This window comes from Anastrepha ludens, chromosome 6 (genome assembly GCF_028408465.1).
Source record: "Anastrepha ludens isolate Willacy chromosome 6, idAnaLude1.1, whole genome shotgun sequence".
Taxonomy (NCBI): domain Eukaryota; kingdom Metazoa; phylum Arthropoda; class Insecta; order Diptera; family Tephritidae; genus Anastrepha; species Anastrepha ludens.
Genome location: NC_071502.1, coordinates 124495315 through 124510664, shown reverse-complemented (window position 1 = coordinate 124510664; position 15350 = coordinate 124495315). Strand labels below are relative to the sequence as shown.

General features: G+C 39.4%; 1 protein-coding gene across 1 annotated transcript in view; it reads left to right on the top strand.

The window, feature by feature from the left end:
• LOC128868292 (uncharacterized) overlaps nucleotides 1-15350 on the top strand; it is a 92004-nt gene that overhangs the window by 22375 nt on the left and 54279 nt on the right. The gene's annotated exons all lie outside the window — the stretch shown is intronic.

The window sequence follows — 15350 nt, the reverse complement described above, 5'->3', positions numbered from 1 at the left end:
GGCGCCAGGAAGCGGGCAATCGCGGTAGTAGCGCAGACACACCAAATTTAGCGAAGTCCTCAACCATCTGTGTGATCCTTCTGCCAGAAAAATTTGACACACAGATGGCGCTTCAAGCAGTAAGAAGGCGTTGTTCCTAAACAATGACAGGTGGGCATTCTCACTACTTAGTACTGGTAGTGGCATGCTAATCACCTACCCTGTCAGAAGGCAAATAGATTAACGAAACCAATGCAAGACAGAGTCTTGTCGAGGCCCTATGCTCCGAGTGGAGTCAACGAGGAAAAAAAAAACAAATGTAACACAGCCCATCAGAGAGTGAAGATTAGGGTATGATATCTGGCGTATTTTTGGACACAGTCTCTATACACTCTTTTCTGAACTTTATCTTATTCTGTTTTAATCTAAGTTTTTGGCCGATTTGTGAATATTGAACTTGAACTTTGAACTGTTTTCAAGTGCAGGAAACTGACGAATTCTGATTTTTCGAAACACCACTCTATTTCGGAACGAAATGTAGATTGAGGCCTATGGGGGAGGGGTTTTTGATATTTCAGTTACAAGTGATATACTCTAAATTACTCAATTCCTTGCCTACTTAATCCAGCATTGAACTCTTAGCGCGAAAAAATGCTTACAAAGGTGAAGTAAATTAACAACAAAATACCAGAAATAAAGGAACACAAAAGCTAAGTGCTTGAACCGTGACATTCTTTTAATACTTCGTCGGCTGCCTCTTAAAAACTTCAGCGTTGTTTTTGTTGTTCTTCAAGAAGTCTGCAGCAAGGCGGCCATTGCCGGCAACCCATTGACGAGAATGCATTGTGCGGTCACAGCGCATGGAGGTGGACAACAGCGGCGTCGGACGCGTTGACTGTCAAATCCCCGCGGAATAGTTGAAGCGAAGAGAGCGCCGAAGGCATTTAATCCACTTAACTGAACCCAAATGAATAACGAAGCGTACATACATACGTGCACACATACAGGCACCATTCACGTACTCGATTCCGAGTTCATGTATGCATACTTGTGACATTTTTATGTTTGTTGCTCTTCTTGTTGTTGCTTTTAATTGAAACGATGCACATTAATGCGACACGGCTGACGCCGGCGTCGTTCCTACCCATGCGTGTCAGTTGCTGCATATGTATGTAGGTATGTGCGCTGAAAATGATCGCGTTTTTGCGTTAAACTTTCATTTCGTTTTCGTTAAATATTTTTGAGCATGCGATTAAAAAAAAAACAAAGAAAAAAAAGTATACCAACAAATACTGAGCGGCTTGAAAGCGAGTGCGAGCGTGAATATGACAGCAATTTATCATTACGAAATCATTAAGCAGCACCGAACAAGCTGACAATTAAATGCGGCGAAAATGAATTGGAATTGTAATTAACATTAGAATCGGAATTAGAATTAGAAATGGAATAATATGCATTGGAGGAGTGAGGAAAGCGCGACAGGGTCGCATTTATTTAATGAAGGCAAAGCAAGCCGACGACAGTAGCAGGCAGCAGCGAAATACGCGAGCGGCTAGCGACAATAATGATGAACGATGTCGGGCATCCAAGTATCTAATAGATCTTTATCCAGCCATCGCCTGGCATCGCACTTTGGAGAGCGCGCATATGGGTATGTGTGTGTGTGCGCGTGCCCGCTCGTTGTGATGGAATGCATTAGTGAGTTGCCATTTGTGTAGCGTGCGGGACTGCTTAACTCAGACATGCTCGCTCGCTCGCCGACGAGATCCGTCTTCAACTAATTAAAACACTTAATAAGCTTGTTAATTATTTCAAACGACATTTTTGAGCGGAAAAACTCTTTGGAGTCGTGTTTGGCATTTTGATTAGTTCAGAAAGCGGATTGGGGTAGGAAATGCCATTCATTTAGACATCGGCAGGCATTGATCTATTATATTTAATGTGTGAATTATTGCTAAGTGAATTAGTTGCCAAAATATGAGAAAAAATATTACTGACCGCGGTCTTTCAGCATTCAGTGGTCTCACATTTGATGGAATGTGACATTGTTGATGATTATTTTTGACTTGGAAATATTCTTCGCTCAAAAAAGTAGAATAAGTTTCATTGACGTTCGAAAATGATAGCTTTACTTCATTATGCTGAAAAATGCTGTCTCAAATGTCGCCACGGTATTCTTCTTTCGCATTCACTTATCGGAGAGCCTGCATTTGAGTGTTAAGACGTCAGTCCACTTTTTTCGATAATATTACGGTAACGTAATTTCCGTTACGGAGTCATAATTATTGAAGTTTTGCGAGCTAAAGTTGCCGAAATGAGCTTAAGCCAGCATTGGTTTTTCGGGAATGGGGCACCATGTTATGCTATCCACCAGGCAATCGATCTTTTGGACGCTTTGTTCGGTTATTGCGTTATCAGCCGTCTTGACGGTATCTACCAAGTCCACCCGGAGCTGCACTAAGAGGTTACTATACTTTTTTTTATGTCGAACACCGCGCCATATGCTTGTAATGATTCAGATCTCTGAGGACTAAGGTCACTGTTAAAATTTCTATTCTAAAAATCCATTTTTGCTTAGAAAATGAACTTCTTTTCATAGACGGCGCGATACCAGCTTAATCGATTTTGGCTAAGAAAAAACAGTAGTACCTAAAAAATAACACACATAAAATTATAAAGTATATTCTACTATAGCTTACCAAATGTTTTTTTTTTAATTACCAGCGATTACAAATTACAGGTGCAATTGACTTAGCTCCCTTAAAGGAGGGTTTGTAGGAGAATGGCTGCACAGTCCCCATTTTCTTTTTTATTATATTAATTAAAAATAAAAGAGCTATTTTCCAGCTTATGATAAAACCAATAAAGGCGAATTTAAATTTGTTCATACGATAATCTAAAAAAATCCGCATAAATGTTTTTTCCTATCGCAACAGTGATCTTAGTGTGGCTTAAGACAAAAATCGTCAGAGCCATTCGTGAGATAAAGCCTGGAAACATTAATATCACTTTAGAAAATTCTCTTGGCAGCATCAGCTACTGATTGTAGGGCCAGCTGAAGAAACTATTCAAATGAAGTTACGTTCTGCATTTAAGCTTAGCTCTAAAAAAAAAACCTAAATTTCAAAAAAAGTTAAGAAATATTTCAGAAAATTTAATTTGTACATTTTTCTTAAGATATCCCACAAGTCTCAAAAACTCCAACTTATTTGACAATTTTTCAGATATATTGGTTGAAAATATTTCATTAGGTGAAATTTATTTTTTTTGTAAAATAATTTTGTATGCTAAATAAAACAAATATCTAGAACAAAGACTATCCTTTTCTTTTCTAGAAATGTTAGACTAATTAGCTTTAGCCGAGAATTCGAAAAAAATATGTTTCGAAATGTGGTCGTAAGGTCTCTAAATGATAACTGCGTTCTCTAAGAGCAAAGGAGAACCGTAAACAGCAGTTTATAGGGATCGGAAAATTCGGATGTATTGCGACGAATGAAACGCTGAACCCAGCACGGTTTTGAAGGAATCCAATTAATGCGACCGTTGGAAGGAAATTCCGTATCGAATAAAAATTCAAGATCCTTAAACTCTATAACTCTTTGCAGTACATTTTTAGAAATGGTGTAGGATGCTGTGAAAACGTACTGACGCGTCGAAAATGTTAAATGAAAACATTTTTTAATATTCACAGACAGATGTGACCTCATGCACCATCAATTGATATTGGTCAAGACGGGTTTAAGCTTCTTACCATCCATTGAGTCCTTAACAGATGAGAGAATTTTTAAATCATCCATGAAGCACAAGAAATACGAAAGAAAAAAACATATGCTTATGTTATTTACGAGTATGACAAAAAAAAGTGACCCTAAGATACTGCCTTGAGAAACACCTCAAGTAGCAACAAAGTGGTTCGATAAAACTTCATCGATTTTTACTTTGTTTACCTTTTCATAAGCCCTTTGCGAACTGCATAGATGTGGTGGACGAATGAAATGAGAAACAAAACTGGTTGCCTACTTAGAAAGCGAGAAGAATATTAAGCGCAACTGGCTTGAACTCAGACAGCTTGAGAGCAGGAGAAAGAAGTAAAAATGAAGTCTTCTCATCTAAGATTCTAACCGATTTTTCATCGATTTTATGCTTCTCATTTTATTTTTCTGCAGTAACCCTGAACTTGCAGAATTAAGAAACACAAAAACTCATTAGGTTGTCATATTGGAATTCTGCTTAACAAAAAGAAAAGGCAGCTAATGCTAATAAAATCGTTATTAAATTTAAATTAAATATTTGGTATCGAATGGCAAGGGAGTGATGAACGCATTAAACCAAACTACGTCAGCGTCCCCAATGTGTAGTGGCAATTACAGCTACAGCTTAAAAAACATTAAAGCAGCGTTACAACAACTAAAACAACAACAACTACTACTACTTATAAAAAAAACGACCGATTCACTGCAATTTATGCCGTTGCATATTTGTGAATTTATTTTGGGAGGGGCAGCGAAGAGTGTGGCGGTCCAGCTACTTAAGTAAGGCGGTCATAAAAATGCGTAATTATGCGCATTTTCGAAATGAAATGAACTTAGTTTTGCAGCTGATCGTTTGGTGGTGTTCGCACAAACGCGCACACAAATACACGCAGTGGTAAAATGTAATTGCGATGCTTTTTATTAATGCGCGTGACATGCTGCTTAAGTCCACATCAAATGCTGTGACACGCTTCCCCCCGAGACACCAGCAACTTGGCAGTGCCTTACTTAAATACTCTATTATGTGGCCATTTCCAATACACAGGCTCGTGTTTTTATGACATGTAAACTCCATTCGCACACGCACACACACATCCGCATATAAATAGTCGTTTGTCTAAATTCCTAAAAATTCGCTGTGATTTTATATTTATCTCAAATTAGTTTTTGCCTTGCTTGGTAACGGGTGCAGCAGTTGCAATTAACCTAATTAACTAACAACAAGAAAAAAATAAAAAAAAGCTTTATAAAATAACTTTAGAGTTTGCAATAGCCAAAGCGTGTGCGTCCTCTTATGGTCGTGTGTGTGGAGTAGATGAAAGAGATTTGCGAAGCAGCACTTCTGTGTAGAAAGTTTTCTACTTGGTATTAAGTAATAAAATAATTATTTGCTTTGATGTGCAGTATGTATGTGTATGTGTGTAAATAAAATGCTCACACACGCATAGCTATGCAAAATTTTATTAGTCGTTGCAATTATCTGCGCTAAGTGGTGATTATAACGGCGAATGGGTGGTTAACTTGTGACCTCACATTTTAAAGCGAAATAAGATGGTCATGCTCGTTAGATGTAATTCACGATTGGGTGGTAAACAGAGATTAATGCGCCTTATACTGCTAGATACTCTCTACCTTTCGGTTCGCTTACCTAGCCAGGGAATGAAGAGAAATCTGCATTCGAGTTTGGAATGACCAAGGCTGCATTGAAACCAATTAGGCTTCACGCTCACTAGGAATGCAGCGCTTTTCGCAATTGCTTTCTTGATGGAAGGAAAGATTTCCAAAGCCAAAGTTTGCGTCTTTCATCGAACAAAGATGCGGCCAAAAATCCCAGCGTTCAAAATATGTTGCCGTCATTAACCTTATTGAAACGACTTCATGGCCACAGATGTTTGCCTCTTAGACAAAAATTGGTCTCAACCAGAACTTGCAAGAAAATGTTGGGATGTATATCCGTCGGTCGGTGCTCTCCACGAATAATTCTAGGTTCCTCCATTGTAGTTTATCTTCAGTAAAAATCCCAAAGGCATCACTTTGACCAGGGAGTGGTGACCAGGTGGTGATGACAGTAGAGATTAAGAGCAACTTCGACTAAGGCGGTGGAACGGATAAATATTAAAAACATGAATTAAAAATATGCTTTTTTCGGCAATGAAACAAACTTAGGAGGTTGCATCAAAACCAAAAAAATATTTTTTGGGCTATCCTAGTGCACAATGAAAGCACAATGGAAGCACAATGTTGAGGAAAGGGTGAAAAAGGCCAGTAATGCGTGTTGTACGCTGGTAAAAGGATGCTGGGCGTTACTTGGGTCTATCACCCTCTCTGATGCATTGGTTCTACACGGCAGTAGTTAGACCGATATTGCTGTATGAGGCCTTAGTATGGTGGACTGCGACAAGTAAACTGACATACTTAATGCCACTGGAAAAGATTTAGCGACTCGCTGCTGTGTGCATAACAGGAGCGATGAAAACCACTCCAACGGCGGCGATGGAAATGATATTCAGCATGACACCTATTGACCTTATGGCGGAGAACCGGGCAGCGAAATCCGCGAGGAGGTTAGTGGCTGCTGAAGTATTCACCTGCAGAACCTTCGGACACAGCTCAATAGGAAAGTGGAGCTCAGGTTGCACAGACTACATGACTCCGTACTTTAATTGCGAGAGAAGGTTTCGGACTACAATTGAAGAGGAGGGATGGCACAAAGGCATGAAGCCTGGCCATAGAACTTTTCACATCTATATAGACGGCTCTAAAACTTTAGACGGAGCGGGAGCGGACATTTACTGCTCAAAATAAGGAGTAGTAAGTTTTTGCTGTGGGAAAAGCCGCGGAGCTAGCCTACACAAGAACAAGGAAGAACTCAACAATTAATATCTACGTAGACAGTCAAGCAGTGAAAGCAATAAGCTCACATTGTGTTAAGTCCAAAAATGTTCAACGGAGCAGGGAGGCCATTGAAAAGCCAACCACAAGCAGTAGGCTGCTCATCTATTGGGTACCTGGTCACGAAAATAGTAGATGAGATAGCAAAAAGTGCTGTTAGGCTGCCATTTGAACAAGAGAACGACATACCAAAATCGCTAAATGCAATGGGTGACTACATGACAGAGCGAGGGGAAGCTAAGTGGACTAATCTGACCACATGCAAAACAGCAAAAGTCATGTGTAGAACTAACGACAAAAAGCTAACTCAATTCGTACTTATGCTCTCGCGAAATTACTGCAGAACTACGAGTATTATGGGAATGCTAACAGGTCATTATCTAGGGATTGCTAACACGGACAAATGCAGGAAATGCAGAGAGGATGATGAGGAAACTTTAGAACACATTCTGTGCATCTGTCCGGCATTATTAAAAACGCGTTTAAAATGCCTGGGAGCCGCATTGTTTGAGGGTCTGGAAGACATCTCAAAGGCGGATCTCCCAGCTCTGATTAGATTCGCCAAAGCGCTGACGTCCTACATGATGTCTACTTTCAGGTCTCCATCTGGTATCGCTAGGGACCAAAATGTCTATGCGTGGCTTATTGCCAACCAGGCTAACCTAACCTAACCTAGCGCACAGCCAAGTCTGATTTCTGATCTCTTGATCTGCTCAAATCCAATATAATTCAAATCCAAAACCTAAAATGTCTTCTACTCTTCATTCTTCTTCAGCCAAAATGAGTAGCGGAATTTCGATTGACGAAATAGTTGTTGTTGCATAACATACACTCAGTACACTTCCTACCACTTCTGATTTCAACCCACCTTTCAGCAAACAAATCAATTCATATGCTCTGTATTATCTCAACCACCCCAGTGCACCTTGCAACAAAAGAATTTGAAGCATGAATTGTGACACAATGTATGAATTGTTAACCCACAAGGAAAATAAAAGAAACTCTCATAGCAGCAGCCCCTAACCACCTATAACACCCACACTCATGGCCACATTCCTTTCACAAACAATGCTCCAACAATAGAATGGCATGACACTAAACACCATAAAGGTCTCAAAATACCGTAAAAATGTGCTACATGACACTTCTAAACGCCTGGTAGTGGCACGCGTTAAGGGCGGAAGAATGTAAAGAAAGCAGCAACCCCTAAGAGCCAACGTGCAACCACCAGATATGTATGAAGTGCAGAAGAACGTGAGCGCTGGCCCCAAACTACCCCAAAAGCAAGCAGAGTAGAAGGGAAGGGGACGGGAGTTTCTAAATTTGTCAAAATAAAACGAGATTGAGGTATATTGGCGCCGCACTCGGAATGAGTTGGGCAGTGATTGGGCGATTAAAAGAAGTGCCGACGGCAAGCAACATGCAGCGCAGTGCCGGCGACAGGTCAAGCGAGCTACATGCCACGCGCACGACGCAGATTTCTTACACAAATCTTGCCCTTTTCACGCTTGACTTTAGCAATTTTTGGATTGTTTTTGCTAACTGCACGACGCTTGTTTGAAGGTCACATTTATTTTGGTTACTCAGTCCTGTTATTTTTTTAATTTGTCTTTTGCGCTTAAAAAAGGTTTTGTTATTTTTTAATTTTGGCTTTTGTTTGACTTTTCCGGTTACGTTGGATTTGTGCCTTTTGATTTAAATTTTGGTTTTTTCTGGCTGAAGCTTTTAATGCTACAACTGCTTATCCGCTAAAAACAAGCCAAGCCAAGGGTACACAAATCCGAAAATCAGTCAACAAAAAAAGCGTGTTGACATTATAATAATAATTTTTAATTGCAAAAAAAAAACATTTTCGTGTGCCAATGCGGGCACTTACGGACTCACCGAACATTCGACTTCTTTGCTTTTTTTGTGGATTTGTTTGGTATTTTATTGGGGTGGTGTTGGTGGATAGGTTTTCAAACATTACAAAGGGTAATTAACATTATTTGGCATTTTTTCAACACTCAACAACCGAAGAGGGTTTACATTGCACTGCTTAACCCTGCTTATAGACGCTCTATTCTCCACCTCAGTTTCTCCTGCTTTGGTTCTTTCTTGTATTTACTTGCTTGGCCCACAAAAAGGGTCTTTTCAACATTAATTTTTTGTGGTTTTTGCATTTGGTTGCACTTTGGGTTGTTGTCTTCCATGCTGGCCACTCATTGCGCCGCTGCCTGCTTGTTATCCTTGCTGAACACGAGGATATACACATGTCCTTTTATACACTTATGTGTATGTGTTAATATCTCATTTTTTCCACACTCATCCACTCGCATTTTTTGTATGCACATTTTTTTCTGCGGGTCATTTTGTGGGCATTCAATGGGGGTTTTCTCATTTGCAGTGCTTGCTTTTGGATTTTTTTCCGCCCCGCTTGCTTTCAGTGGTTTTTTCTGTGGCTCTTATGGCTTTCAACACCTGCAAGCGGGCGTGAATTAAGTGCTTTAGATTTTCTTCATTTAACACTTAATTCTTTAGAGCCCACGAAGAGGGGCGTGTTAATAGCGGAAATGAGATTTTTTTCGGCTATTGTAGCTGCTGAATTGATAAGTACCTGTACGTGTGGAAATGTTTTAATTATTGCAATTTATTTATTAAGAGGCGTTTCCTGAATTTAAATGCTTTGTATTGGAGGTTTGCAAGACTATGCAATTTAATAGCAAATCTTTGCAACTTTTTATCTCGAAGCTGTTTTTTGCCAATTATTCATTGAAATATTTAAAAATATGCCAACTATGGGTTTCTGTTCATCGGGATATTCACGTTCTCTGTGATATGTTCAGAAAGTTCGAGAAGCGTTCCCTCTATAATTTAAATATGTTCTGGATGCCAGTCACCACCTCGGCGTTTTGGTTTTTACAGAAAAACGCCCGGGCTCAAAACCTTTTAAGCAGCCGAACTAGGTGTTATGGCATGGTGACTCCATTCTTTTATCGGTGAGTTTGATAAAATCAAATGGTCTGGAAGTCTGATGGTCTTCCCATAATTATAAATTTCGTCAAATCAGATTATAAGTTTCTTCTTGGTTTCCTTTCTTTAGATGCCATACAGTTTAGTACTACCTGACTGTCAACAAGATATGGCGTATTTAACACGAATTGTGCTACCTTACAGTCCCCATAGAATGTACAAATTTATTATCTTTGAGCACATTTTAGCAAAATCTCTTATCATTCTGACCACCTTTCGTGTCTGACTAACCTCACTCAATCTTCAGTTTTCACGAACTTTTGCCAACTATTCAAAGATATATTTAAAACGGAAGTTTTCCTCCAAGAAATTACTTTCCTACTTCCGTAAGTTACGATTTGTTTTTTGCTGCCAAACACACATTTGTGGAGTTTCACATAAATGCTAATGGACCATAGTACAGTCATATAACTGGCAAGGTTGGAACCCTCTCATTAGCTTAGTAAGAGAAAGAGGTAAAATCCATTCAGCACTACCTGTACACTTCGGAGAACACGCTTCGGATTTTTGAAGAGTTGGTACTTCGGTGAACTGAGATGTGTGGCAGAGTCCCTTTGGAAGAGCCCACCCAAATTGTTGAAACTTTGTAATAGTTTAAAGACATGTAGGATAACTATGTGCAAAATTTTCTGCTGGATACCACAGTGAGTCTCTATGCACACCGAGTGAACTGTTTTGAAGAGCAGCCCATCTAACAAAACCTAACCTAGAAGTTCGAAAAAATAAACGACAGTTCTCATATGGCTGGTGACGCAAGTACATAAAAGACAAAAACGTAGGTTTTCTGCAAACTTTACTTCACTGTGACAAAGCTGGATCTTTGCAACATAAGGCAGCTTTCGTTTCCCAAAGTTTATCTCTCTTCTGGCTAAATTGGTTGGGAATTATTTTCATTTGAGAAACGTCATATTATTTGTAAATTTGTAAGCATAGTTGCTTATATTTTTTCTTCAATGCATACACGCATCATATATGTACATATGTGTAATGCACACATGCGCATATTTCACTCTTCGCTTTTCGTTTGCTGTTGCCGACGAGTTTTATGAATGAAAGCCGTAAAAGGCAAAAACACAGAGGTTTGTCAAGTCAGTCCCAGTGTGATTTGTATCAACAAACACAAAATACAGCGCAATAATAAAAACAGCAGTAGCATGGAATAAAAAACACGCAACTGCACAGCAAAGTTGCAGGAGAACAAACGCAGCAAAGCGTGAATCGCTTTTCAGTAGCAGCTGTTGGTGTTGGAATTGCTGTCGCAGTCACTGTTGCTATTATTTTTTATTTTTTACTTCTTATTTTTTTGAACGCTTTGGCAAAATTCACGCTATATTGTTTTTACTGTTTGTGAACTACACCCGTGCGACGCTGCGCTGCAAGCAGCAGCAATGTAACAGCAGCACAGCAAATTGAAGAGGCAAAAGCAAAGCACTACAAAAAATGAGAAAAATAAAAACAAATAACAAAATAACAAAATAACAGAAATAAGTATAACAGAAGAAAACAAAGGGGAGAAAAATGCCGGCGTATCCGAGACGCGCTCATAAAAACAATAAAAACGTGAATCGTGCAAAGCGTCACGCCGCACCGGCACCCGCGCGATAACAACGCCGTCGACCAACTCATCAACATCAGTAACTGCACCGACAGCAGCGACAATAAAAGCAACTGCAACAGAAACAGCAAAAACAAAAATACAGAAACAATAATAATAAGAAACCTCGTCATCACAGCCGTTACGTTTTGCCATCCGTTGGTTAGCCACAACGCGCGCAAACTTTCTGCTGCTTCGTACGCGCACTTCCTTTTCTTCGTTACTGCTTCCTTGTGTCCGGACTACTTCAGCGCATTCAACGTATCCAGCATTTCTTCATGCTGTAGCCGGATGTAGTTTTCAGTTGCGCGTGAATCGCTTTTTATTTCATTATGTTGTTGGACAACTGTTGGCAGCTGTTGTTGTTCGTACTAACACCAATAACGCCACCAAAGAAGACAACATCATCGCAGCCATCAACGCCTTCGTCGGCATCATTATCGCCAAGAGAAGTGAAAAAACAATAAAAACCAACCAATAACCGAAAATTTGCCAACATTTTGTTGTTGTGACTTTTTAGCCAATTTTGCGACTCCAGAGCGACTTGTTGCTCTTTGTTGGCACAGTAGAATACTATTTAAATGTTGTTGTTGCCTTTGCTGTGATTTTTCTCTTTGCCGTGTGTATGTGGTACGAGAAGTTGACGCCGAGCGTGCGAAAAACAGCAGTCAGACGACATCAACTGTGGGGAAAAATCAGGAAAAAAAGAAAATGAAAAAGGCAGTAGTTCGTCTCATATTTAGAAATTCTTGAAAGTGAAGGAGGGGGCGAACGGCATGTTGAGTGCTGAGAGACTAAGTGGACGTTCGGTATTTCATTATAGAGCCTTACTTGCCAAAGAAACTAACTAGAATTTAAAAACATTTACCTTTTTTTGAAGGAAAAATATACATGTATATAATTGGCGTGCGTCTCGATGTCGTTTCACAAATGGAGGGACTGACAGTTTTAAGCCGACCCCGAACGGCAAATATTATTTATGAGGAGATTTTTCATTACAGAAATACACTCGGAGGTTTGCCATTGCATGGCGAGGGGCGACCGCTATTAGAAAACACGTTTTCTTCCTTTTGGTGCTTCACAGAGATTCGAACCAACGTGCTCCAAGTTCGGAATGGTAGTCACGCAGCAACCTATTCAGCTATGGCGGTTGAAATAACTGACTTATAATTTCCGAGCAATTTCGGTCATTTATCCTCTTAGTAGTAGCCAAGCAACCGATTTAGAGGGGGCTAATGCAAGAAGGCGACTTCCGATAATTGGATTATATTTAAATTTATCGGAGGTTCGCACTTCGACCTCATGGCCTTTTGTGGTCCTGATGATACATTGATTGACAATGTATTCGTTTTATGGATTCACCAGAGATTGAATAATCTGATAAGCAGATGCGTGGCTGCCAGCTAGCATCTGCTTCGAGGAAAAGGGTCTATGTATATAAAATTACTATAGAAATATTTTTAATTGATAATAATTTAGAAATACAGCATTTCTTACAGACTGTGAAGAGTAGTTGATTCTCACAAGGAGTATATGCAGCACTGAGATGATCTAAGGCTCCTGAGAGATAAAGGTTCCGGTAAGGAAGTAAGGTCTTAAAGCAATGGAAACTAAATAAATAAAAGACAAACAACTTACTATTTCCTTTGCAAAGTATTCAGAAATAATTGATCCATTGGATTTCTCATGGCCCGTTAAGTGGTATCATGTAGCCATAACCATAACCCTGGATATTTGTTTGATATTTCAAAAAATATAAAAATTCGAAATGAGTAAGGAAAAATTTATTGACTTAGTGGACAACTATGCGAGTCCGTATTGCAAATTGCCAGAAGTGACTTGTAATAAAAACAAATGCAAATGTTGTGTGAAATATGTACACAGAAATCATGGCCTTTTCTTTTATGCTGTATAAAAAATTAATAAAGAAAATTTTACTTTTCCTAAAATAAAAAAATATCAAGTCTTTCAGACAGGTTTCGCGATATTTTAGTTTTTTGGAATATATAATAGAAATATGGAATAGAAATCTACAAGATAAACACGCTTACAGCATCATTCTACATATATCACGAAATATGAATTTTTTTCGTTGAAAAAGTTGCTCATTCATAAGTGAGTGGCGACGAACAAAAGCAGCTGTTCATATCAAAGCAAAGGCTGACGAAAGCATTTTTGTAAGAGTGGACGAACGAGAATGAGTAAAGCACATTCATACATACATTTGTCACTCCGACCGTGGACGCTTTCGGTGCCACATCAATCGTTCCAAAGACCATTCGTTCATGTGTAAAGTGATTATTGAGAAATTTAAAATGGATATTTTGTAGGCTAATCTGACCAACGTCTTTCCTCTTTTTTCTCTTTATATGTTGTATGAAAATCCCTTAAAACTTATCTCCAATATTTTTAATTTGCTTGCAAAAATATGCTGTATGACACACGACAGGCACGACCTCAATCTAAGCACTGCCCTGGCGCCACCTTTGACTAGTCTCAGCAAAAGCAGAAATAACAAATAAAAAATAAACGCTTTTGTAACCACATTCACAAGCACATGCACAAAAATATTCGTACGTATGTACATACATACACGTTCCAGGAAAGCCCAGATAAGTCAAGTGTGCAATGCTAGGCCGGGGTCAGGTTGGTTGACGATAGCGGCGTGAAGTTTGTGGTGAGGGTGAAATCACCCACAAGAAAGAAAATTGTAGACACTTGCCAGACACTTTGAAGCGCCACTCACTCACTACATAGCAGGCATACAAGTAAATGCACAAACACACGCTCAAAGGCGGGTAGCAGAGGAGGAAGTGACTCTTAGTACGAACACTAAACTGCTGTTGGAGTAGCTGTAATGTTAGAAGTAGCTGTGGAGTTGGCTTCAAGTAAAAGTGAATGAATACCTTTGCATGTGCGCATACACGAGTACATATGTGTGTGTTTATTGAGGTTTTGTGTGTAAAATGTGAAAAGTTTTTATATTTTTCTCACAAACTGCCACATGAATACGCACGCAGCCCTCTTGCTCCCCTCTAACACTCTACTACTCTCCCTTAGTACCGCTCTCTTTTTCTTCTTCATATTTCTAATACTGCTTTTTACTCTATCTGCCCTCCCAATACAGGCACCAACATTTCGCTTTTCTTCATTGATTTCTTTGTTGTTTATTCACACAGTCAGAGTCATGCGACTCTTCCTTTTCCCCTGCACAAGCAAAGCTCTGCTGTTTTACTTAGTGTTTATGATTGTTGCTTTTTTCCTATATAAAATTCCTTTTTATTTATCACTTGGGAGGCACGTAAAGATAAAGTAAAATACAACGTTAGACGGTTGGCAGCGGTGTGCGTAGGGAGGTTATAAAATTGTACTCGTAAAGAAACACTGGCGTGCTGGGTGATTTGCTCGTAAAATGCGAGCATTTTGGCAACTGTTGATGTGCTGCTGTGATTTTTGCGCAGCTCCACTACTGCTCTCCTACAGCGTTTTATTGCTGTTGTTTGTAAATTGTGGCTCTGTTATTTTTAAAATCGACCCTAAATCTGGCAACAGGTTGCTACTCGGCCTGTTGGCTTGGCTCTTTGTCTGTACCGTTGAACATTTCTTTCACTCTATTCTATTGTTTGTTTGTTGTTGGAGCAGCACGTATGTTTTTTTCCTAGTTTTTGGAAATAATGTATTTTTAAAAACTTGTGGCGATTTAAGATTTGTAGTAATGTAGCGTACAAAGTTGTAAACTTGGACAAAGGGGGCGTTTTCCTTGCCACTTAGCTCTGTTTATCTGCCTAATAGCCTTATTTCGCTTGAATTGCAGTGAAATACCTCTGAGCTGTTACTTTTTTAGCTTTGTGCTTTCTGCTTTTGCATTTTATTTTTCAGCAGCTGAGCTTAATTGTGTTTAGAATCACTGCACCCCTTGCAGATTTTTCTGCTTTCCTGTTAGCTTGTGTAGAATATAGTGTAAGCGTTGGTGAACTTCCAAAGCTGTTTCATTTGGAAGTAAGCTTTACTGCATTTGTAGTTGTAACGAACTTGAAAAATAAGTGAACGTCGATTGTAGGAAAGATATGCGTACAAGTCATGTAGATTGGAGAAGGCTCACGCTACTGCTGGGCGAAAAC